General features: G+C 39.1%; 1 protein-coding gene across 18 annotated transcripts in view; it reads right to left on the bottom strand.

Annotated features, from left to right (window-relative positions):
* The window catches only part of adarb1b (adenosine deaminase RNA specific B1b), a 199845-nt gene that overhangs the window by 35332 nt on the left and 136913 nt on the right, over positions 1-27600 (bottom strand). For all 18 annotated transcript variants that reach the window (XM_057335688.1, XM_057335684.1, XM_057335677.1 and 15 more), the window contains one exon: positions 4147-4202. The gene's annotated coding sequence lies outside the window, so the exon portion shown is untranslated. The remainder of the gene's footprint in view (positions 1-4146; positions 4203-27600) is intronic.

The raw sequence follows: 27600 nt of genomic DNA on the forward strand, positions 1-27600 counted from the left end.
TTGATTCTTGTGTGACTCGTGATAAAACATCATATGGCAACAAGTCAAGAGACACGCAAGAACAATGAGACTTGAAGTCAGTGATGCGTCACCATATTTCAATTTGTATGCATTTGTTATGGTATAAAATATCACTTTTCCTACAAATGTATAATTTGAGAAGCCATATAATCATTGCACAGGAGTAATAAGGAATACTTGAATGATGGAGGGATGTGCTTTCAATCTCAATATTAGATTTCATGTAAGATAAAATGATAGCATTTTCATATTTTAAAATTCTTTGTTTTTGTTCAACAGAAGAATAGAAGTCATATACATCTAGGATGGCATGTCGGCGACTGCATTTTTTTGTTCTTGTTGAACTATTCTTTTAAGTCTAGCATTAGTGAATTACTGAACTCACTAGATTACCGAAACGCAAGCATTACTAAATATGTAACATATACTTTAATGATGTGACACGATAGGACTTCATCGTAGTATATAATCACTCATACTGTGATTTGTCATGTCGGCCACCCTACATCTAAGTCTGTGAACCGTTAATGACACAGAGCCCCTGAAGTTCTAAAGAAACCTGACAGTAAGCTAAAAGTCAGAATCCATCGCCGGCAAAACAATACAGTCCAATCAGGTCTGTGAGAGAAAGAATTACAGCACGAGGTGACTTATGACAATCGCATTAAAAATGCCTCCATTTTTCTGCTTTCCTTTGGCACCCAGGAGCAGATGATAGCAGGAGACAAACTCACGGGTTTGACAAAGCCGCCTTAAGATGCCAGGCGGCATTAGGGGGTATGAGGCGTGCTGAAAGCCCACTTCAGCAGCGGAGGATTTGCCTGGATGATGGGTCTCGGTTCAGCCGCACGGTTTCAGATGTAAAGGCAAATGGTGAATGTTTGAATAATACCTTTGAACGTTTTTCTCGGCGGATCCAGCCATACCTCCTGCTCGGGTTTATCGGGTTTATTAGGGGGGAATAATGTGCCCTGCTGACGCTGGACTTGTGGAGGAAGGGATTTGTGTTCCTGCCTACTTAAATATCATCATCACAGGTGAGCTCTTGACACAAAGGCTCTATTTGAGTAGTTGACTATTTTACTCATATTTTCTGGAGAAATGTGCAATCTCGGGGTGCTACACACAGTAAAAGCAAAAGTAATCTCTAACCATTAAAATGTTTAAAGTGATAGCTTTAGCTTACACAAAAATGAAAATTCTGTCACACCCATTTACACACCCTCTTGTCATTTCAAACCTGTATGACACTCTTTCGCAGAACACAGAAGAAGATATTTTGAAGAATGTTGGTAACCGGACAGTACCGGCACCCATTCACTTCTTTTCTATGGACACGAAACCAATGCAAGTGAATGGGCTGCCATCTCGGTCAAGTTACCAACATTCTTCAGAATATCTTCTTTTGTGTCATTCAGGAGAAAGAAGAAAGTCATAATGAAATAACAAGAGGGTGAGTAAATAAGGACAGAATTTTCATTTTTGGGTAAACCATCCCTTTAAGTATGAAAATAGCTTCCACCGAACATTCAAACCAAGTAACTTTACCCAAGTGGGACAACGTTTTTACATTTTTCCAGTGAAAGAAAACATTTGGCAGGGATGCTGAAATGAGCATAATTAAATAAAAGTGGATAATAAACTATCCAGCAACTCAAAAAGAAGTGGATTCCCTTATTTGCTTGTATTTCTAGACACATAATCTGCTGGAAATACAAAATTATCCTATACTTTAACAAGATTTTAAACCTACCCAAGGAAATATGAACATTCTCAGAACATTCAAGTACCTTCACAATCAAATTAAAAAGACAGTTTTGCAATCACTGTTAGGGTTTAAGTCTGTAAACAATGTTATCTAATTCACAAACTTTCCTAAGAGTTAGCCATAAGTTAGATTGCAAACTATTATATATTTAAATTCAACAAAAAAAAAACAGCAAATCCAAACACCTCGCCTTGCAACTCACGCATTTATTCTGTAATGTATGGTAGTAAGAAACACTTTTGCTGCCCAATCCACAAACACAATAAACTCCGACCCAATTCACTAAACATCACTCCATCAGTTCACCTGAACAACAGGTGCATCCGTGACCCCTGAAACACTGATGCAATAATGATGACTCTGACAACTATAAAGAGCTCTTGACAAGCCACATGCACTCAAAACCCTAAGAGATGAAAGTAATTGAGTATTTCCAATAGCACTTCTACAAATTTGCAATAATTATGTGGTTCTGAGCTTTTCGAAAACAATCCCCCCTTTTCCCCCGGCTTTTTAAAACTGACCTTTCCTCTCTGAGCGCTTCTTGCGTCGCCGCTTGAATCTGGTCCTGATGAGACAGTAATAGGCCCCCATGCAGTGCGCGCCATCCAGAAGCAGGGCCATGACCCTCACGGTTAAGTCAGCGAGAAAACTACCTGCTCTGTTCTGTTCTCCGTTTCTGAAGCTCACAGTGAAGGTGTGAGATTTTAGACCCTTCCCTCTCTAAGCTCTACCACACACACGCCGATACACGCATGGTCTCCTGCCCCTCCTCTCTCTCTCTAGTACTTAGTGAGAGTGAGAGAGACAGAGTGAGGGATCATGGGAAAAGCTGTACAAAGAGCTCGCAAGGTTAGACGGAGTAAATAGCAACCGCTGGAGATTTTTGTGCCGTTTTTTTGTTTTCTCTTTCATGTGTGCTGTTTTCGCCCTGCTAGTTTACCTGAGGCAAGAACGTCAGCTCTCATCGGGCATGGTGACATCACACCGCTCTGAACCAATCAAGGCCTGTCTTTTAAGGGTTTGAATTTACTTCCTTGGCAAGACTCATTCTTGGTAGTATGATAAAACGGCTCTTAGTATGCATTTTAATCTCTTTATTATCAACACTTTTAAAAAGAGTTGATAATAAACCTTTTCAAGATGTGACGTAGCAGCCAAACTTTAAAAAATATGAATTAAGTAACACTTAATTATACGAATTTCGGTTCGTTTATAAATATCCCGTTGTTCATAGTTCATTCATGTTCATTATTTTTTTTTAAATTACGAGAAACTAAAAATGGCAAAAAACGTATTAGCCTACCATTAACCATGAATAATAAATGTTGTTAAATTCTTTTTTATTATGCTGGATCACAAAAACTTGGGAAACTTGAAAATAAATGTCCAACAGATGTTATGAGAAATAACTAAGTTTAAATAAAGCCTTTTACATATATTAAGTGTAATTATAAATTCCTCTAATCAAATAGTTTAAGACCGCTCACTGTTTATCTCACAAATTAAGTCCATAATCTCAGCCATCGTCTAAAAACCGAAGAAAAACTCTCGCGCCATCTTGTGGCCAAAGCAAAGCATTGCAGATTCTTAAACAGAATACCTGTAAACTACACGAAACATTTAACCATCATCATCGTGACAGATACATACAGGTTTTTAGACCCCGAACACATCTGGTATCCTGTACTCTTTAAATCTCGTTTAAATGCGTTTCAGCACAATGTCAACAATTTCTACTTTAGAGACAAGAGAAGATGATTGGCTCAATAATAATAGTAGTAACAACAACAACAACAATCAAATACCAATTAAAATTGCTGCTGGTAGCTTAGTGGCAAACAGAATATATTGTATAGCTGTTCAGCGCCCTCTAAAGGCACTTGATGGAACTACAGCATTAAAATAGACTTGAAACATGAAATACTACTGTACCACACTACTGTACTAAACATTGATCACTGTTTTTTTTAGAATGCATTGTTGTTGTCAAATGACCTCATTTGGCATGTTTACTTGCATAGGCCTAAGCGGCATGCATTCATCTAAATAAAAACTTACTTTCTCAACTCTTAGCAACCCAACCAAATTATAAATCAAGAGGAAAAAAATTCTAATAGATTTATGACACTGGAAATAGTCAAGTGCATTGCATTGTGGGATACAGTTTTCCACACATTGTGGTGTTATATACAGCAAACCTTAGCCTTCCAAAATGTCAACCGGGTATTTCGTGCACATAAAAATTACGATACTATGCAAAGCACATTGCTGTAAACTGTCATAAAGGCAAGGACAGCTTGGTAGGATAAATGAAGACAGACATAGGTGCATTGATGGAATCAGGAGATACATACCTGGGTTTCCACTTCCTGTCAGAGCACCAGCTGTCCCACCAGTTGTTCACCTTCACCTGCACAGATTAAAAAACATAATACCAAATATCAGTGCAAGATCTTGGGCATTTTCACATCGACCTTAAACAACGTCTTCATATTCCTCATCACCTTCCACTGACTTCAGAAGCTCAGCAGACCCCAAGCTACTGCAAACTCCACAACATCACGTAACCAGGCCACATGGGCCTTTATCTATCCAAGTTCCTACGACTCTTAACCTTGGAGGTGAGTACTGCTTTACTCTATGATCTAATGGCTGTGCTAAACCCATCAGGTGACGTGTCGTATCTATGAGAACAACATGACCCAGACTGCAAACGTAAAAGTCAGTTGGAATAATAAAAGTGAAAGAGGAAAAATAAGTCACTCAGCACCAAGCAGAGGGAGGAACGGCTTGGAATTACAAAAGCATGAAGGAATGATTTAACACAGGTAAGAAAGATGAGCGATCATCCCTCTCGAGTCAAATGTCAAACAGACTCACAATAAACAACAAGTTATAACCGGAAATATATATTTACATCCGAGTGCACTTTAAATGCTTTAGGAAGATGAAAGAGCTAAAAACATGTATTCTTTCAGGTCCTGGACTCATGGTTTGCATGACCAAGAACAACTGAAGCCAAACAGCAGGAGGTTTTATGGAGGAAAAATAAAACAGCAGTCCAATAAAAACAGCGGTCAGCCTGAACCGCGCAACGCCCTGCAGCGAGTTTCTTTAACCCTGACAGCCACCATGTGTCCACTGAGAATACACAAATGCATGCACGGGACAGCAAACTGCTATTGCTTGCACACACACACACACACACACACACACACACACACACACACACACACACACACACACACACACACACACACACACGTGTGCTTTGTTTGGATGTGTTGAGCTCAGAAGCTAGTAGGGAGTGACACAAATAAATTATGACGTTTAGTTAGAGGCCGAGAATAATACAGACAAACACTTAACCATCTCTGTCTTTTTACATAAATATTAGAGACACGTGTATACATCCACACATGAAATATGAAACATTTACTCACTTTATTACCTAAATATACTGAAAACTAAACTGAAATGAACAGTCACACAAAGCTGTTAAATCCAAGGGACCACACACAGCCATGAAAAAATATGTTTGACAGTAATCTTCATTTTGAGAAACATAAGTGACATTGACACACTACAGACCTATGAAGGTCACCACACAGCCACATCCAAAACAAACAGTGTTCTTTAAATTCTCTGTAAGTCGCTTTGGAGACAAACAAGATAATATATCATTTTAAAGGGATACTTCATCCAAAAATGAAAATTGTGTCATCATTTACTCGCCTTCGAGTTGTTACAAATTTGTATGAATTTCTTTGAACACAGAGAAAGATATTTCGAAGAATGCTTATGACCAGACAGATTTTGCCCCCCATTGATTACCATAGTAGGAAAAATGACAATGGTAGTCAAAAGTGCCCCAGAACTCTTTGCTGTCCTACATTCTTCAAAATATCTTCTTTTGTGTTCAACAGAGAGAAAAAAAGATAAAGTAATTTTTCCTACTATGGGAGTCAATGGGGGGCAAGATCTGTTTGGTTACAAGCATTCTTCCAAATATCTTTCTCTGTGTTCATCAGAACAAAGAAATTTATACAGATTTTGAACAACTCGAAGGTGAGTAAATGATGACAGAATTTTCATTTTTGGGTGAAGTATCCCTTTAAACTATAAAACAAGAGCAATCTAATCCAATAATATTTTTTTAACCAAAATATCGAACTGCTCCTGATGCAACAACCACTAAATATTAGAAATGACAGGAGCTGTCAGTGCTGTTTTTTACATGGACACAGAGGGGCGCTGTTGCATCATTCTTGCCGGTTACCGAAAAACATCCCAAATAAATTTAACTCTCCACTATTTCTTACACTTCAAAGCAAACTCACACATGGCAGCACAACACGCATATAAACTAGTCTGGACGGTAAAGACGAATTAAAGAGATGAAAATTCTGTCATTTACTCACCCTCGTCATTTCAAGCCTTCAACAAAACACAAACGATATTTTGAAGAACGTTGGTAACCACAGCGTTACCCATGGACTTGCATTGGTTCTGTGTCTATACAATAGAAGTCAATGGGTATCGTCATTGTTTGGTTACCAATATTCTTACAAATAGATTTGTATTCTGCAGAAGAAAGAATGTCATAAATGACAAGAGGGTGAGTAAATAATGACAGAATTTTCATTTGTGGGTGAACTATCCCTTTAAACTAAGAGAAGCATTACATCTTACTGCCTGGTGACAATGCCTAAGTCGCAATTCTTTGCTTCCATAACAATGACATAAAATGCACTGGGTCAGATTTATTTCCTTTACAGTAAATACTGTTTGAAGGTTGATCAACAGCTTTAGGCCTGGAAATGCCAGAGGGACCCGCAGAATGATGGGGCATAAAGAAGTTTCCCCCGAAGAGCAAAGAAGACAAATATTAGTCATGAAAGTTTACGTCCAAACAAGAACATTAGTGACTGGAATGTGCATCAGAAGCACTGTGTGACCACAAACATTCGGGATTCAGTGAGAGATGTTTATCCAGCGCAGACAGTCAGGCAACAGCCTCCTCAGCCAAACTAAATGGGTTGCCGGAGTCACACATGTTTGGATCAGAGAGCCTGAATTTACTGCAGGTTACAAGAATGAGATTACTCCTCCATCAAACCCCCTCAATCCTTTTTCCACCTTTTCCTGAAAAAAGGTGACAGTAAAATTTACCTGTTCAGTTACTTTAAGTCCATTTAAAGGGATAGTTCACCCAAATATAAAAAGCCTTTCATCATTTATTCACCCTAATGCCATTTCAAGCCTGTATGACCTTTTACTGCAGAACACCAAAAAATTGGTACCAAACAACATTGCCCCCCATTGACTTCCATTATACAGACACAAAAGACAAAACTCAAATTTCTCAAAATATCTTCTTTTGTGCTCCACAGAATAAGGTCAATCATACAGGTTTAAAATGACACGAGGGTGAATAAACGCTGATATTTTAATTTTGGGTGAACTATCCCTTTAAGCAAATATTTTATAGAATTATATCTTTAATACAATTATTTAATTACTTTACATTTTATAATACAAGCAATTCCAGAGACCAGTAAAGCGAATCAAACCTTTCAACCAATCGCACATTTTCCCTTTTCGGAGCATTACACATGCCAAGTGCTTTCATAACCCACAATCCTGTGCAGCATCTCTCCAGCGTGCGATTGTCTTTAAAAGATCAAAGCGTACCAGATGAGACCCACTTTAATGCAGCCAATGAAATTCTGCAGAACGCAGCTCTGCATTGAGGAATTCAATAAAAGACTACATAAATCACACCTCCAGACAGTTTTCTGAAACAGGAAAGAAATAAATAAGATAAAAGGAATAAGAAGTCCCTTACAGCAGGCAGCCTTGGTAAAATCACTGATCATCTGATTGGCCGTTTGGTTTCAACTTAAAGTGACACTTCACCCAAAAATGAAAATTCTGTCATCATTTACTAACCTTCGAGTTCTTCCAAATCTGTATAAATGTCTTTGTTCCGATGAACACAGAGAAAGATATTTGGAAGAATGCTTATAACCAAACAGATCTTGCCCCCCTACTGACTCCCATTGTAGGAAATATTACTTACAAATCAAACATACATACAATCAAATATAAAATAAAAACATAACAACAGAAACCAATTAGAGCCCAAATATCTTGAACATTTAATAACCGCCCAGCTGTACTGTTAATTAAAAGCTTGTCCAAAGAGGTGCGTCTTTAGGTGTCTTTTAAAAGAGTCTACAGAGCCCATTGATCTCAATCCTAGAGGGAGAGAGTTCCAGAGTCTTGGAGCCACAGCACAGAAAGCACGGTCACCTTTTGTCTTAAGACGTGTTCTAGGGATAGTTAGAAGGTCCCGGTCAGAGGACCTTAAAGACCGACCAGGAGAATGTACATGTAATAGATCCTGAATATACTGTAGGAAGGTGCCTGACCATGCAAGGCTCTATAAGTAATTACTAAAATTTTAAACTGCACTCTTAAGTCCTTAAGAACAGGGGTGATGTGGGACCTCTTGCTGGAACTCGTCAAAAGTCAGCTGCATTCTGTACAACTTGTAGTCGCTCCAAAGATGATTTGTTCAAACAAGTATACAGAACATTGCAATAATCCAATCGTGGTGAGATAAAGGCATGGACAAGCATCTCCATTTCTTTTTTTGAGACAAAAGAACGAATCTGAGCAATGTTTCTGAGATGGAAAAAACATGAACGAACTACAGACTTTACATGACTGTTAAAGCATATAGCTCTGTCAAAGATGACACCCAGGTTTCTTATGTCACTGCGGTCAAACAGTACTAAGCCCCCCATAAACTGCTTAATCTTAGGAGTAATATTATCAGAGGCAAAGATCATCATCTCAGTTTTATCATTATTAAGTTGAAGAAAATTGTCTGCCATCCATTTGTTAATGGCGACTAGACAGTTCTGCAGAACTGACAGTTTATCTAGACTATCAGGACTAAAAGAAACATATAACTGAATGTCATCGGCATAGAAATGATAAGATATTATTTTAAAACTGTTAATAATCTTGCCAAGAGGAAGCATATACAGATTAAACAACAGAGGACCAAGCACAGACCCTTGAGGCACACCACAGGACAAAGGGACATAATCTGACATATAAGGTCCTATAGACACTGAAAAACTCCTATCATTCAGGAGGAGATCCATTCCAAAGCCGACCTGGAAATGCCCACTAGGGAGTACAATCTATTAATCAAAGTGCAGTGGTCAACCGTGTCGAATGCTGCACTAAGATTTAACAAAACTAACACAGAACAATCACCTGCATCAGAAGCCACCAAAATGTAATTTGAGACCCTAAGTAGGGCAGTTTCAGTGGAATGTTTTTTACAAAAGCCAGATTGATATTTATCATAAATATTGTGGGCATCCAGAACAGCATTTAACTGCTCTGCCATAACCTTTTCCAATTTTTTTGAGATGAACGGCAATTTAGAAATAGGCCTATAGTTGTTCAAAGATGTTGCATCGAGATTACTCTTTTTCAAGAGAGGCTGAACAACAGCATGTTTGAAACACCTAGGGACCTGACCCAACTTTAGAGAAAGGTTAATAATTGCAACCAACAACTTAACACAAAATAAGACATTTTAAAGAATGTAGGACAGTTCTGGGGCACTTTTGACTACCATGTATTTTTTTCTACTATAGTAGTCAATGGTGGCCAAAAACTGTTTGGTTACAAGCATTCTTCCAAATATCTTTCACTTTGTTCATCAGAACAAAGAAATTTATACAGATTGGGAACAACTCGAATGTGAGTAAATTATGACAGAATTTTCATTTTTGGGTGAAGTAGCCCTTTAACACACATGTTTAAGTGACGCTGTGTGCAGAAAGACCAGCAGCCAACAGGTGCAATACCGCCTTCATCCTGATAGGGGCACTGATGCTCTGGCTCACTGAAACGTATAGAAGGGGGTATTACTGTATGTATTTCATAGAGGAAACGGCTACTAAGTAGATGGTACAGTAGAATGCACATGGAATGCAGAGAAGAACTGTCAGTCATTACCAGACTCAAGAGGCCGACAGAACCTGCTAAGCTAAAGAATGACCAGAGAGAGAAAGAAAGCGAGATGCAGACAGGCTATTTTTCCCACAGGGACTGCAGAACCCGGAACAAAAAGCGTGCTGCCCATCTCCACTGCCAGGCTGTTCCCACCCCCCTTCCGCTCGGAGAGGCCCTGCTGGCAGAGCGAGCAGGAAATATAGAGCCATTACATGGTAGAAAAGACACGAGGGAAAAATTACTGCTGCTGCTCTGAGTGTGAACTTCCGACAGAGTCTGCAGAATATTACATTTATATAAAGATGCTTGGCTAATATCCTCCATAGCTCTGTTTTCCCATAAGGCACTGGGGCAGCGTCGCCCTCGCCACTGCATGTACAGGCACAAAACAAACACGCATCAAAAATGTGTAAACAATCACACAAAGTGTGCCTTGTAAATGATCTCCTCTGCAATATCCTCAATATTTGCTCCCGTGGTGAAAGTGTGGGTATCGAGGGAGGTGAGATAGCCAAGTCTGTAAGTGCAAAAGAAAACCGATCCCATTTACAGACGTGCAACCTTCTCTTTATTCTCCGGTTACACCGGAGGATGGGAAGCTTCGGCCCATTAGCAAGAGTCATTAACACGAGTCTAAGTGAAAACGCTCAACACAATAGCCGTCGCAGACTCGCTGACTCCAAAGCTGAATCGCTTTGAGTCAGGACCTGTTAAAGAAAACAAAACAGGGGAAAAGAAATACAGAACTACAGGTCAGGATTTGCAGTGCACAACTAGGGACGAGAACAACATTTCTGAAGAAAAACAACCGTTCACTAGTTCGTACTGGGGGCGGAGACAAGCCTAACCACACTGCCTGATTCAACACGTCAGGGCCTTTGTAATGGAGGTTATGACAACCAGAGTGATGCAGAACAACTGGTCAACACATGTACCGAATGTGCCATGTTTGTAAAGCATAATCGGAAAATTCATCTCACTTCCTAGACCTTAAAATTTGGATCTGCTTTTGCACCCTCACATTTTAACTTGCATTTGACGCATTGGGGTTGTTTGTTTACGCTGCGTTTTGATATTCCCTGAGGTGTGCTATTTGGGTCAGCTCTCTGGGGATGAAAAAAGGGATAGTGTGCGGAAAGCAGCTGGCCAGCACAGCTGGGGCTTATGGAGCCCACCAGGTGACATCTGCAGTTCTGAGGCCAAGGGCGGGTACCCAACTCTGCCACCTGGGCACTGATGAGACCTTCAGGGAACGAGAAAGCTCAAGACCCTGAAAACCAAGTCGGTTATGGGATGAGATGCTGTGAGAATGATACTGAGATATACAGTAGATGCTACCAAACCTTTTCCAATCCACAGATCTCAGAGGGTGGGTTTATGATACGACAAGTGAGGAGTGACGCAGTGCAGCTTGCACCAAATAAAAAAGTGGCATGGCAGGACAAAATAAGGGACATCCAATAACCCACACACACTCCCTCTCATACACAAAACAATCGCCCACCAACTCACAACACACACGCACGCACTCTTATACACACACACACTCCCAAAACGCACACACACAACCGCTGTCTCACTCACACACACTGACAACAAACAAACTCTTACAAGTTCACTCACAAAATAACCACAAACACTCACTGTCATAACACACACTCTGACAACAACAAACACACACTTACAAACTCTCTCTCTCTCTCTCACACACACTCTCTCTCTCGCTCTCATTTTGTATCCTCCTGAAACAAAATGCTCGCCCACTAACACATACACACTCCAAAAACACACACACTAACTTTCTCACTTCTCCATTTCTCACACACACGCACTTGTTGGGTTTCCATGCTTTTATGTGAATATTCCATAGACATTGATTAACTGTATATTCCATCCTCTAACCTCACACCTAAACCTAACCCTCACACAAACCTTTCTGCAATAGACATCATTTAGTTTGATTTATAAGCCATACGGAACAAACTGGTATTACTTTGTGTGTGTGGGTCCTGGCAAACTCTACCAAATGTCCTCACAAACACACACACACACACAGGTCCAACAAAGCCTGCTCTGTAAGCTTGTGAATGAAGCTTAACCCGTCTCTTTTTTGCTGGATGTTTTGCTCTTCGGCAGAAAAACCCACTGATTATCGAGATCCAGCACAACCTGTGACCATCCAGACAAGTTACACCCCTGAGGATAAGATCTCTTTCTCAACACTCCTAGTGCTCTTGTCAGGGCAGAAGAACAATACCACAGAGTTTTTCCCACGAAGGATCTGCACATGCTCTCCAGCTTGTGTTACGGATGCTGTGCTTAAGTAGGCCAGGAGTGTGTGAAAGAGCGATGGCGAGAGCATAAGAACAGCTTTCACTGCACTCTTGAGGGGGAAAAGTAGAGGTGGGATTAAACTAGGTTGACCAAAGAATCTATCACATTTTAAAGGTCCAGTGTATAATTTTTTGGAGGATCCGACAGAAATGCAATATAATCTACATAACTGTCTTCAGAGAAGTAAGACCTTACATAATAAAGCGTTATGTTTATATTACCTTAGAATGAGCTATTTCTACATCTACCGCGGGTCCCCTTACATGGAATTCACCATGTTGTTTCTACAGTGACCCTAAATGGACAAACTGCTCTATAGGAGCGTTTCATAAATACGTTATCTCCTTCGGCAAAAAAGCAAAAACGTGATGACATCTTAGTTCTGTGTCAGCCTCCGTAGTGCTTCGAAACGGAGGGGTGGAGTGAGCCGTTGGTTGCAATTCGCAACTTCGCCACTAGATGTCACTAAATTTCATACACTGGACCTTTAAAAGAAGGCTAGAGTACATTTCAGAGAAGAAAAGGAGACCAGAGAGCTTTCCAGAAAAATAATCTTGCCTTACCAACAGTTCCTTTATACATTATAATAATAAAAATAAGTAATGAAAGTATTATTGTCAATAATGCAAAAACTAATAATTTAAATAAGTAAAAATAAATATTTATATATAGAAAAAAAATGAGTAGTAGGAGCAAACTCAAGACCTCAGGATGATTTGAGAAAAAAACAGGAAGAAAACAAAAAGACTTTTGGCCAAGCACTCAGGAAACACTTGTGATGCCTGCGGTCTGTAGAGGAGGGCGTTGGGTTTAAAGTTGGCCGCCAGACTGCCCGACATCCATCTTTCCAATCAGCGGGCGACTCCAAAGCAAACAGCCATTTCCGCGGGACAAGGAAGTGAAAGCTGCTCTTAATTCCTGAATTCAACAGGAGGGCATGGGCCGGTCAGCAGTTACGGTACGAGACGAGGCTCTTTCTCAAATCCCACACTTGATGCATACTTGAAATGTTAAGGCAACTTCCATCCACAATTAAGTACTAAAACAAGTCTATAAGTGTTGACCGCAAGGGTCTTGGGGGGCATTTGAAACAAGGCTAGCAGACTCTGTCCAGGTCTCAAAGTCAAACGTTTCTCAATCCAACATCAACATCAGACTGCACGCTTATCTCTCTCGCTCTTCCACAACATCTGGACATCCGCTACATAGCCAGGCGCGAACGAGCCAAGCAGTTTGCCTGAAAGAATGACTGATATCCACAAAGGGTTCGTCCAATCTGCTGTATATCATTACAGAGGAATTATGTTGAGAGAAAACCTCATTAACCTCACCTGCTATTCACTGACACAAAATGCCCCGGGAAACCTGGAGGTGCTAAATCACTTCAGAAAGAGCTCACACCGGTCTCGACGTAAATCAGATAAATCAATAGCACACGGTCACTGTCATCTACATCAAACGACCTTCATGATGAACTTTTAAGAGGACGGGAGATCACACGAAAAAAGTCTGGGCGTGTTTGCACTGTGCCGATATTTATTTTCTGCTGGGGTGTTTACTGTACTTTAGCTTTGCAGCAAGGGGCTTTAGCGTGTTTGGCATGTTGCGGTTCTTTCTCACCCTCAAGCGGTCATTAAATATATAAAGTCCCATATTCATGTTTAACAGTCTTTCATTACAAGCCTCTCGTGTGTTGAGTCGCTCTGAAACATTACGAGATCTCTTTTAATGCTGCTTTTCAGCAACTGCTTTGACAAAAAAAGCAAGCGGGTTGAGGTTACGTAAGAACCGCATTAGAGTAAAGCAGTGTGAAAGCGGGGAATTCTGTGTACCAGGGTATTTTAAAAACGTCACGGATACATTCAGGGAATGAAGCAGTCAGAAAGATTGTGTGGCCGATAATATTATGTCATTAGTGTTTGGTCATAGTTTCTCAACTTATAAGAACATAAACTTGCAGGAAGCGGTAGGACACACAAAGCACGCATGCAGATCTCCAAACCAAAGTTCTTCTCCCTCTGCATTTGTGCTTATTAGATAAATATTTGCCCAGTTTGGGAATGTTTTCTTCTAGAAGGTTTTTTTCTCAAAATCCAAACAACACACTTTTACCGCAAAAAAGGAACATCTTACTTAGTATTTTGGTCTTGCTTTGCAGTACGTACAAAATATCTTCAGTCAACATTTATTTGACAAGGAAAGTGACCTAAGATATTAAATCAAATTATTAAATTAAGATATTAAATCAAACTTGAATTAAGTATTATTAATGATGTAAAACACACCTCTATTAAATTTTCAATTTTTTTATTTCAATTTTTTTTACCCCACTTGCAAATATTTGTGCTTGTTTGAACCATAAACCTACCTAATTTAAGTATTTCTATGTATTTGTACTGCAAAACAAAACATTGGCATTTTTTGCAGACGACCTGATGACATAATGCACAAAAAAAACTCTTCAGGAGTTTCAAAGTCATCATCTGTTTGGTTGAATTCTACACAATGTATACATGCACCTAAACAATGCTGAACAAAACAAACTGTGATTGGTCGCTTTACATGTCACTCAGATTGTCTCTCGCGCATCCCTGGCTAATGAAAGCTGCTACGGAGTCGAGACCTTCTGCCTAAAGGTTTGCCTGTGCTGACTAACTTTTACCAAACTTCCTCATTCACTTTCATTGCTTCATTCATAAAAACAAACTTTTCTCAATTTTCTAAATCAATATTCAGTGTTCATATTTTACATGCGAGACATCACCAAGGATTTGGCAGCATAATCCATTACGGCGACATTCTCTATCATCTCTCTTTAAACACATCATCACTTCAGCTGGAGACTTTAATCAATTCAGTCGGAGGCTCTCCGTGGGGTCAGCCATGCAGAACAGAACAGCTGTGACGAGGTAATTTGGAGCCCCTGTGGCCCCAACTGATGGGCCACAAGGTATTGTGGGTAGTTTCTCGATGGGCCTCAATGACAAATGGAGTTCTGGTAAAATGGAAACACGTTCTGGTCTCACCTCAGCATAGGCAATAATGAGAGACTATTATGAGCGGTTACGCCGGTCGTGTTAAAAGACAAGGTGTGCTAGTCAGCTCAGATAAAGCTTTTTGTAATGCGCACGGATGACAGTTGATGACAAAAAGTCAAGTTCACGATCGGATAAAAGTATCCCGAATTAAAGCATATACAGTCTGTTTTTGTCATAAAGCAAAGCCTGAGACTTTTTCCTTTGTGGAACAATAAAACCGAAAGTCGTCACCCACTCGTACCCCTACAAAACTATATCTGACATCGCCTCTCAGATGGCTCTGACAGATCTAAGCAGACATGCAGGAACAAGGCTGATATGTGGGCTATGACTTGAGGAATCGATACATCACATAATAATCAGACATATTCCACAGCAGAAATGCCAGTTGTCCCTTGCAGGAGGAAAAATCTGAGCCCAAAACTGTCAGTCTGTTTTTCTCAAACAGATTTATGCATCACAACTCCCGGCCCTGCCATGACACCATAGTTCCATCCTCTGCCCTCAGTCGGAGCCAGCTGACTGTTATTGTAGAGTAGGAAGATTATTAGATACAGTATTACAATATTACACTTTACAACAAGCTTGTATTTGTTAACATTAGTTAATGCATTAGCTAACATGAACAAAGAGCAAGACCGTTTTTCAGCATTTATTGATCTTTGATCATGTTAGGTAATGCTACTATCGCTAGTTCATCGTGCATTAACTATGTCGACAGACACAACTTTGGATTTAAAAATGTATCAGTAAATGCTGAAATCTCGTTGTAAAGTGTTATCTTACAATGCTTTATACTAGTGCTGTCAATCGATTAAAATACACTTTTACATTCTAATAATTTCACATTTAATCTCCAAATTAATGTCGAAACAACAGATTTCTTGAAGAGCTGCCGCTCTACGCAGATCTGACGCCCTTTCCCATTTTCACAACTCTTTGCATTCATTTAGGATTTTATTTAACACGTTGAAATCTGTTCTTACGAAAATGCTAGACAAAACGGTCTGGCATAATCTTGTGTTTTTTTTCATTCAAGCATGAAAGAGAACTTAATACCGGTGCACTGTCTGACAGGGATTCATTGAATGGTTTAAAGGCCTTTACATGAATAAGAGCGTGATTATATAATGTAATGCTAGACAAAGGATGACCAAATAAACAAATGCTGCGTTAAATATTTTAATGCGTTAATCTGAAAAAAAAAAAACGAACCCTACTTTATCCACAGGATGGTGGAAACATACCCAAACGCCAGCACATCCCAGGTCCTCTGTACTAACATCACCACAGGGATTTTCAGCCACAATCACCCTGACATTTGATTACATTTAATCTGTCCTCTAAAGGACACAGCAAACTTGATTATAAAACATAGACTGTGTTTAAATTGATTTTTGTCCAGAGGGTTGCAAAAAAAATTGATATAAATTTTTTTGATATAAAATGATATAAAATCTATAAAATACGTGACTTTTCAGTTAACTTTAGTTAAAGAATAATAACAGTCCATCGGGTGTCTCGTCATTTATTTGTGTCGAGCACCTTCCTGGTGGAACATTCTTCCTAACTCAGTCCGGTCAACCACATCTCACAACATTCAAAAAACTACTTAAAACCCATCTGTGAATCCTTGACAGACAAATGAAAAAAACAAAAAAACAAACCCTCTCTCAACAGGTATTGGTCTGGCTTTTGTTGAAACTAGTAACTTTGTATTAGCACCTATTGTGTTATTGCTCCTGATTGACATATCGCTTATTGCAACCTGAAATCTCTAAGTCGCTTAGGATAAAAGCATCTGCGAAATGAATAAATGTAAATGCTAAGCTAATGCTAACAAGCACAACAACTATAGTTAGTACTACTGAAAACGTTTATAAAATCTATATATAGCTATAAAATATAATGGCACCTTACAATTTAATACAGTTTACTAGTGTTAATACCAAAAAGTGTACTACAGTATTACAGAGAGAAAACAGACAAAACAATAACAGGGATTACTTGCGCAGCATCCAATGCAAATAGCATCATTGATTATAGTGGGTTCTCTGCTTTTGTCAGGTTGCTCACGTGCAGTGTAAACACTTTATACAAAGAGCAAGTAATGCTCATCCTTTATCACTGTTGCGGTGAATTTGGAAATGACGTTCATGCAGTCTATACTTCTAAACTTGTATTTAAACTTCATAATGTTCCGTAACAGGGTTCTGGGTGAGAAAAGGATTCTCTGTGAAACGTTTGAGAATTGTCCAATCACATGAGGTCGAACATGTAAAAATCAATATTGATACGCTATCAGCAAGGCGAATATAGTGTGAATAAATCTGTTAATTAAAATTATTTTGCAATTTATAATATAATATATGTTGAAATTATGTTTAACAATGTCTTCTTCTCTGGATAATTTGGTGGGGCAGGGATCCCCTGCACCACCTATTGACCAGCCGCCAATATACAGGACATTCCTAAAAAACGCACACCTGCGATCATTAATACACGTGAACATTTTCCCTCAGGGTGCTCAGGGAATCATTTATCTCCCATGGTTTTTTTCTCAATTCTTCCGTGAAAATTCCAAAATGCTGCACTTGCAAAAAGCTCCCAGATGACCGAGCTGCTCAGGAGAAATGAGTGATGTCCCGGCAAACCTCTCGAGAGGAGAAAACGACAGGAAAAAGAGAGAAAAAAATAAAGGCGTGGAAATCGTCTGTTTGGATGGTGTTGAAGATTGTGGAAAACAAAAGAAAAATATCACAGAAAGACATTAGTTAAGTGAAAATATGCAGGGTCGGGGCCTTGGCTTAGTGGTTAGTTCACATGCTGCACACATGTTTAATGGGTGGCGCACATGTGTGAACAGAGTTCACGTAGGATGCGTTTCTACATATTTTGTTGTTCCAAGAACAACAAACTTGCAAAAAATACAATATCCCAAACTGAGAAGAAATGCATATACTTTCATATGCAGTATGTATAAATAAAGCACTATATAAAGTGTCTCATGCACATAGATGGGATGCATCACCAAAAATGCCAATTTGCACTCGTTTTGTTCATTAGATGTGAAAAAGGGGATAACCTTGCAAAGCCAAATGGGCAAAAAGAAACGACAAATTACAAAAGTACAAAAAAATGCAATATCAATTGTAATAAATAATACACCAAAAAATCATATATCATGCAATATTGTATTGTCTATCGATTAAAAATCAGAATTACAAAAATAGGTTGACAATAAAGTCATAACCCCAACCCTAAAATCTGATCGGTTTAATAAAAAAAAAACCCTCAAATGTGAGTTGAGCAATAAAAACACTGAACTTCTAAAAAAAAAAAAATCACATCTACAATGAAAAAAGGCGTTCGTACACAGTATGTGAAGTATGAAAGGGTCAACACGGTAAGATGTAGACAGTGTTGGGTGTAACTAGTTACTAAGTAATTAGTTACTGTAATTTAATTACTTTTCCCTTGAAAAAGTAAAGTAAGGGATTACTCTTATTTTTTTCCATAATTTAATTACAGTTACTTTTGATGTAATTAAACTAAATACTTTGTGTAATATATGTGTGTGTAATAGTGGAATTGACATCAAAATTCAAAGTCTAACTTTAAAATCTGTGCTTTAATGTATCCTTCTCACATTTGTAATACTTTGGTCAGTTAATAAGAGTACTTTATGTAGTTTAATATTATTTATTTGAATGAATTAAAAGAGCCGTTTCATGTCTATCCTTGAATCACTTAACTTATCAAGGTTGATATAGGATATAGAAAGTAATTAGTAATAAGTAATTAAATACTTTTTGGAGAGAGTCATTTGTACAGTAATCTAATTACACTATTGAATATGTAATTAGTAACTAGTAATTAATTACTTTTTGAGTGTAACTTACCCAACACTGGATGTAGATATGGATCAGAATCTGAAGTGTTATGGCACACCTCTGAATTATCAATAAAAGCTTATAAACGATTCAAAGACTTCATCAAAATGTACGCTTTGTACTTCTGAGATACTCCATCAAGCAGCTTTGTGAAGTTACAAGCACTGGGCAAGTAGAAACGCTGAGTTGATATAATGTGTTATCCTCCACATAGCAGACAGCTCAGACCCAGAACACAAACAATGGAAAAGAAAAAAAAACACTTTCTAAAGGCCATAATTAGACATGAATAGACACTGAGGTCATAGTCCTCATGTACTGGTCACCGGTGCCTTAGGCCAGCCTGGCCCAAGGGGCATTGAGAAGTGTCTGATACAAAACTGTCCGATCCTGTTAATGGACCACAGCCTCCGAGCACTCTTCTCTCCTGCTCTCTCACCTGCTCCACAACAAGCACCACAGTGAAGTGCATACACAAGCAGCTGAGAGAATACAGAGCTATGAAAAATACAGAGCAGAGGGGTGAAATAAGAGAGTGAAGAGAAAGAGACGAGAAGAGGGAGGCAGAGAGTATAAGGAGAACATTAGAGAAAAAATCAGTACCACCTTACTGTTTGTTTTTACTGTACTGTTTTATGTACAGTGCTTTGGCAACATTGTAGACAACACTGTGGCAACATCACACAATCCTGCCAAGGAAAATTGAAGAGGAGAGGATGAGAGTGAAAAGAGAAGAGGATGAGAGGGAAAAGAGAAGAAAAGAGGAGAAGAGGATGAGAGCGAAAAGGGAAGAGGATGAGTGGGAAAAGAGAAGAGGTTGAGAGAGAAAAGAGAAGATGAGAGGGAGAAGAGAAGAGGATGAGCGGAAAAGGAGAAGGTGAGAAAGAAGAGAAGATGATGAGAGGGAAGAGGAGAGGATGATGGATGAGAAAGAAAAGAGAAAAGGACGAGCGGGAAAAGAGAAGAGGCAGAGAGAGAAAAGAGAAGAAGAGGATGAGAGAAAAGAGAAGAGGACGAGCGGGAAAAGAAGAGGAGAATGAGAGAGGAAAGAAAAGACGATGAGCGGGAAAAGAGAAGAGGATGAGAGAAAAGAGAAGAGAATGAGAGAGAAAAGAGAAGAGAATGAGAAAGAAAAAAGAAGAGGATTAACAGGAAAAGAGAAAAGGAGAAGAGGATGAGAGAGAAGAGGATGAGAGAGAAAAGAGAAGATGAGAGGGAGAAGAGGATGAGCGGAAAAGGAGAAGGTGAGAAAGAAGAGAAGAGGATGAGAGGGAAGAGGAGAGGATGATGGATGAGAAAGAAAAGAGAAAAGGACGAGCGGGAAAAGAGAAGAGGCAGAAAGAGAAAAGAGAAGAAGATGATGAGAGAAAAGAGAAGATGAGAGGGAAAAAAGAAGAGGATATGAGGGGAAGAGGATGAGAGAGAAGAGGAGAATGAGAGAGAAAAGAGAAGAGGATTAACAGGAAAAGGAGAATAGGATGAGAGAGAGAAAAGGAGAAGAGGATGAGAGAGAGAAGAGGAGAAGAGGATGAGAGAGAGAAAAGGAGAAGAGGATGAGAGAGAGAAGAGGAGAAGAGGATGAGCGGGAAAAGAGAATATGAGAAGAGAAGAATCATAAGACAAGAAATAAGGAGGAGAGGGGCGGGGAAAAGTAGGCCTAATGGAGAAAAAGGGACAGAAGAGAGGAAGAGTGAACAACACAAAAAGAGAAGCAGGGAGAAGAGAACAATAAAGGAGATCAAATGGAACACAAAAAAGAAAACAGGCAAAAATGGCAATGGTTGAGATATACATCATCACAAGCTGAACATCTGAAATGGTTTTACTACGGTAAACAGTCGTTGAGCTCATTGAGATATGACACAACAACGCATAAAAACACGGAGAACAAGGAGATAAAGAACAACGGCCCAAATAAAAGCCTGAATCACCTCACGGCTGCCGTAAGACCAAACTCTGCAGAATGAAGAAATCATCAAGTTTGGATGCTGAGGCAGGCGGTCGGCCGGAGCGATTCAGCAGAACTGACTTAACCAGCTGAGCAATCCTCTCATTTCCCGCAGGCAAACTCAGATCACCATCACAAAACAGCACAAGTCGTGCAAGGAAAGCATTCTCGCTCAAGTCCATTCTGTCCGAGTGGCAGTTTCCCTCTGGTCTTTTGTAAAGTGCAGCTTTCTCACTCACGCCGCAAATTACTGTTTGGCTATTACGACTCATTTCACACTGATATATACATTTACGGATAGTGTTTATGGTGACCGGCTCCAGAATGACATTCAAGTTAAATATTAGCATATGGTATGGAATACAGCGGGAGAAAGAACCTGAAGTGTAAATGGCACATCGATTTTAATGAGCTGTTGTGGTCTGTTATTAGCTTTGTGCGTAGGAGGTGACGTTTATTAAAAAAACAAAAATGATTAATTTCTAAGACGTGCCCGAACTGCCAGAGTAAACAGGCAGGCTAAGAATTCTCTATAACAGCTGCTGCATTTCATTTTTAAAGAGACAGCTCGTTGAAAAACTAAACTTTACTCTTCTGCATGTTGTTCCAAACCGTATGGCCTTCTTTCATTCATGGATTACAAGCAATAACTGTCTGTCCCCATTCACTTTTATTAAACTGACCAAAGAGCAGTGTTATTTTTTAAACTAAAAGTCACAAGTTTTGAACACAATGGTCATTTTTGGGTGAGCTGTCCCTTTAAGACGTAGGAGCAGTGTTAGTCAACTGGTGGGTCGCAAGACCGTTCTAAGTGGGTCGCGGAGTATACAGTCTAAAAAAACAACATCAACAACAAAAAATGTAATTCGAAATGTTTTTCTGATGCGAGACTTTTATTTTGAAATACGTGCGTGAAAGCTGTTGGCAGATGCCTGAGCAAGTGAGCGCTTTTTCTCCCAATTCGATATCTGCGTTAAGGTGAGATGTTGTCAGGCTGAATGTCAGTGTCATTATTCTATCGTTAATGTCTTAACTTGTTACGAAATAAAAAGTCTTTCACTATCCTGTCCTGTTGGACGTAATGCGGTGCTATACTCACGCAAATGCGGCGTCTTCACTGAAGCAACAAACTACGAGCATGGCATGCAACTTGTGAAATAAAAGTAAAACACCTAAAAATCTCATAACTGGTACTTTGTGTGTTAGCCGGGAAGGATTTACATGAAGGTATGATATTCATGTTCATCTTTCATTAACAGTTCATGTTAGTATTATGTATTTACCATGGCTACTCTTGTTTTCATAACCCTAAAATGCCATGTTATTTTCGCTTTGTGTTGTTTTGTATATGTTTATATTACGGTGGTGGCTCAAACCAACAATTTTATTAAAAAATAGTTTGGAACTGCTATTTAATAGCCTTAACCTTAACTTATAGGCTGTTCATTCATCACTATTAGTCACAAATTTTTGTTAGTATTTTAGTATTAGTCACTCGTTTTTTTTAAACAAACTACATATGACGGCTTGATGACCATGGGAAAATGTGGGTCCCATAGCCAAACCAGTTGAGAACCACTGACTTAGAGTAAACTATACACAAAACAGTGACACACCTCAAAATGTTTCGCTCGTATGTTAAAGACAAACTGCTTTTCTTGACCTACAGCACAATTGGACAGCCGCAGCTGCTCGTCTGGTTCGACTACGGCAGACTCTGACTTAATTTCACCCGAGTATATTACCATTCCACTCATATTATAAGGTCAGGATTGGACCTCTAGCGTCCAGGTTTATACAGGGAAGTGGAAAGGATGTAAAAGGACGTCGGAGAGGGCATCTGCAGGGTGTTTCAGAGAGCTGTGAATGAAAACCAGCGTGAAATCGTGAACAGAATTTTAATAGATTATGCCTACATTAGGTACAAGGACAAATTTTACAAGCAAAGCACTTTAGGTAGTGTGCATGAAGGTACATAAAAACTTTTGAGTTTGCATGACCAGCATAACCATTAAATGTGAATAATAACAAGGAAGAAATCAAAGAGTTTATGCCACTAAAGCTGGGATATGATCCATAATCACTGTCCTGTTTTCTCTTTATCGCTTTATATCCATGTCCCATGAATTGTCCAAGTCTGATGATGAAAAGGAGGCAGAACAAAGGAAAGCAGTTTGAGATAATCACAAGAATAATACAAGCAATTTGCTATTACTTGACATTTAGCCCATTCAGAATTAAGTATGAAAAACTACTACAAGGATTCGGCATGTTTGTTCTTGTGTTTCTCCAGTCCAGATTTCTTGTGGTCTACATAGGAAACGGTTGATTATGCGGACTGTGTTTGTCTGGTACATGACAGAACTTACAGTGGGTTGTTGTTTTCCATTTGACGGTTATTTCATTGAGCAGCGGATATTAAAAAGGAACGTGGTGAAGAGTGCCTGAACAATAGAGCTTCTGAAAAATGGGGCTGATCAGGAAATAAAGTCTCGTTGAGCACACAAGAGGAAAGCAGCAGGGGTAGCAAAGCTTTCTCTGCCCTAAATTATTACAGTGAGAAGCAAACAAACAAAAAATGTATAGCTTTCCAACCAGATCTCACGGGCATTCGTAACCACATTTACTCATTTGGCAGACGCTGTTATCCAAAGCGACTTACAAGTAGGAAAGCATATAAACATTTTGTCAACATGCTAAACAGTACCGTTAGTTTACAAAAAAAGCTATTTTAACAAGGTGGCTAATTTGTTTAAATTCGCACGATGTGAATCGTCCAAACCTTACGATAATTAGAAAAAAGCAATACTGAGGCCCCTCCCCTAACCCCACCCTTAAACTTAAAGGAATAGTTTAAGTTTAAGAAAAATATAAATTCTTTCATCATTTACTAACCTTCTTGTAATTTTAAACCTGTATGACTTTCTTTCTTCTGCAAAACACAAAAGAAGATATTTTGAAAAAAGTTGGTAACCAAAAACTGTTGGTCCACGTTGACTTCTATTGTATGGACACAAAACCATTGCAAGTCAATAGGGACCAAACGGTTTTGTCAAACCAACATTCTTCAAAATATCTTCTTTTGTGTCCTGCAGAAGAAAGAAAGACTCACATGTTTGAAATGACAAGAGGGTGAATAAATGATGACAGAATTTTCCTTTGGGGTGAACTAGTGGCGCGAAAGCAAATCGTAATAAAACATACAAATTGATATGAATTTGCCACCTCGTAAAAGCGGTGAGGATGTGTTGTTTTGGCTTTCCTGCACCTTACTGGCATCTCTGTCCTTGTTGAAGCAAAGGACAAAATGGTCCTAGCCAAAATACTGCATGGTTTTTTCACAATCAACAAAAAAAGCAAACATTCATTATGAATTATGACATCCAAAATGCATCATCATTTAAACCTTTTTTATAGCCCAACCATAGAAGTGAATAATCCGATTTAGATTTTTTACACAAAGCTCATAATTGACTGGATTCATTGTGTTTAATCGTGTTAAAAAAAACGTTAAAACTGAGAAACGCCTTCTATTTATTGGAAATATACATTGATCACTACTTTCTAAACGTAAACCAATCAAATGTTTAAAGAACAAATTTAGCCAAAAAGTGCACCATTCACCTTGGTTCAAAACACACAGAATATGAATGTACTGTGAATCCTACTAAATACACAAAAGAAGATTAAAATACAGCTAAAGCATGATGAAACTGCAATAATAAACTGAATCATATAAATCCATCTGAGAAAACGAAGACATGCCCACATTTTCATGCATGGTCCTGCTCTATAGTGTTGAACTACATCCAAGAGGCTTCATATTTCAGTCCCCATAATGCACCAACTGTTCCGGCCAGACTCTGGAGCGGATCTCGTACATAATCACAGATCATATTAAATAGCTCATCTAAACAAAAGACCGTATGGTAAACACAGGCTATCGCTGGTCATCGCTTCACTTGTGTCAAGACTGAACACCAACCTACTCACACGAGTTCTGAGAAGATATCAGATCTATAATGCATCTATACAGACACTTCCCAAGAAAGGAACTGATCCAGACAACAAGAACAAAAAACTGCATGAGGTCACAGAGTGTGCTGCGGAGCGGCAGATGTGGTCATGACTCAAAGTACGAGTCGCTGACACATGGATGAGACAGCACCTGCTTTCAGACAGTCAGCAGAGGGACCACAGGCATCTCTGATAATCTTGTACACACCATATTATTCTAAGAAGACAAGTCGGTTTTCAGTAGCCTCCAGGAACTAAATAAAGGAACCGTGCAATCATGTCCACCACCACTATTGCAAGATGAGTTTGCAGTAAAATGGGCGATATGTTTTGGATCTTATATAAAAAATATTTTAAACATTTTTATGCACATACTGTACATGCAATTAAAAACAATTATTTGAAACCGGGACAGTTCACCCAGAAATTAAAATTATTTTATCAAGTTCAAAACCTGTATGACTTTCTTCTGCAGAGCAGAAAAGATGATATTTCGAAGAAGGTTTGTAACCAAACAACTTTGTCCCCCATTGACTTCCATTCTATGAACACAAAATCACTGAATAATCCCTCAAAAACATTTTATTTTTGTGAAAGTCATATACAGGTTTTAAATGACATGAGGATTTTTTTTGGGGTGAACTATGCCTTTAATAGACCTGGGATTGGAAAAATAACCTTCATTTAACAGTTAAGTTACTTAATGTAAATTAGATACTCAAGTTACTTATGAATTCTAAATTTGTTCAATAAATGTTTTAGTATGTAAAGCGTAGGAATAACACTAGGTTTATACAAGAACAACTCTGGGCATTATAGCAGAAATCTCAATGCAAGAAAACTTTACACATGTGGCACAACTTAGTCATACAAATTACGCACTGAAAAAGGAAACTTCCTCTCCCACACCAAATGACAACCTTTAAAGTCCAAAAACAACCAGCCTTGAAATCGTGCGCTCTTCGCCTCAATTACACAGACTGCATACTGATTTTCTGCTGTAAACATTTCAATTGCAACACTTGAGAGAATTTACAATTCATTAGTTTGCGTAAGCAAAATTCCAACAGACCACAACTGTAATACCAACCCATAAATACAGCATTCTTCCGATTGGCATTAAAACTAAAAAACCAAAAACAATTCCAGAATAGCCGCATATATAGAGAGATTTGAAAACCTGGCGCTGTGCTATATTGGGTTGACAGAGGTCCCTGAGAAACAGATTGCCTTGGCTTTCCTGCTGAGCACTGCATTCTGTCAAATAACTCGGCGCTTGGCTGAACTACCCTTGCTTGCCCTTGCATTCTGCCCTTACTGACGACAGAAGTGTTGTAGTGAAGAGCGGAGCATGATGGTTCTCTATAGGATACCCGGCTCTCGAGAGAACACCCACCTCGGGCGAGCAGGCTTAAGCCGGACCTGCTGCTCTCTGACATGTGGTGAGTATTATCTCAAGTACCTCCTTTCCACACCTGTTGTTCATCCTCCTTTTCCATACGCTTTGCAGGCCCGGTCCTGTTACTGCTGTAACTAAACCATCTGGTTGAAAAAAGCATTTTAGGAAATGTAAAAATGTGTGTGTATCTTGTCGACACGCAATCATGACAAAAAAATGCTTCTATTTTATCACAGTACAAAACATTTAAAGCAGTTTTTATCCAGAAAAACTGCACCTCCCCATTTACTCGTATGTGCTTATAGGGCCCTCTTGCCCTGTCCAATATGGCGGCCGGGACATCTCTCAAAATGGGACATCTCGTAACTCGCACAGAAGCGAGTGACAGTACATGCCTAGGGACATACTCGGTTCCAACTCGATGTTCAGAGATTGCCACAAAATGACAATTACACAACATATCAAACAGAACAGTACCCTGGCTAATTTTCAACCACAAAGCATAGCAGATTTTAAAAAATGGCGCTGATCTAAAAAGGTGGAGTCGCAGAGAAAACCTTACGATGTTTAATCTGTAAAGGGAAACGTATTAACGTGCCCTGTGCACTAACATTTGTACCTCTAACCAAAGTCTTTGTAAAATAAGAGAAGGGAACAGATAGAGGGTGACAGAAGTGATGATGTTCAGCGATGCCGAGTGTCCTCCGTTGCCAGTCTCTGTAAGGCAGCACAAGAGACATTAAATCAACCTGTCTCTACATTTCCAAATCTCAGCCCCCTGGGACTCTCCTGTGACTCTGAGAGATAAGATAACAGAACCATGTGAAATCAGCTTAATACTAGGGAAAGGAATACTATCAGAGAATGAGAGAGAATAGCAGCGTTTAAATGGGATCAGAGTTACTGTGGTTGCCCAGATAACTTTGTATTCAATGCCAATACTTGAAATATTTTACCATGCTTAAAGGGATACTCCACCTAAAAATGAAAATTCTGTCTTCACTTACTCACCCTCAAGTTGTTCCAAAGCCGTATACATTTCTTTGCTCTGATAAACACAAAGAAAGATATTTGGAAAAATGTTAGCAACTGACGTTCCTGGGACATTATTGACTACAATAGTAGGAACAATAATT

This window comes from Triplophysa rosa, linkage group LG6 (assembly GCF_024868665.1).
Source record: "Triplophysa rosa linkage group LG6, Trosa_1v2, whole genome shotgun sequence".
NCBI lineage: Eukaryota > Metazoa > Chordata > Actinopteri > Cypriniformes > Nemacheilidae > Triplophysa > Triplophysa rosa.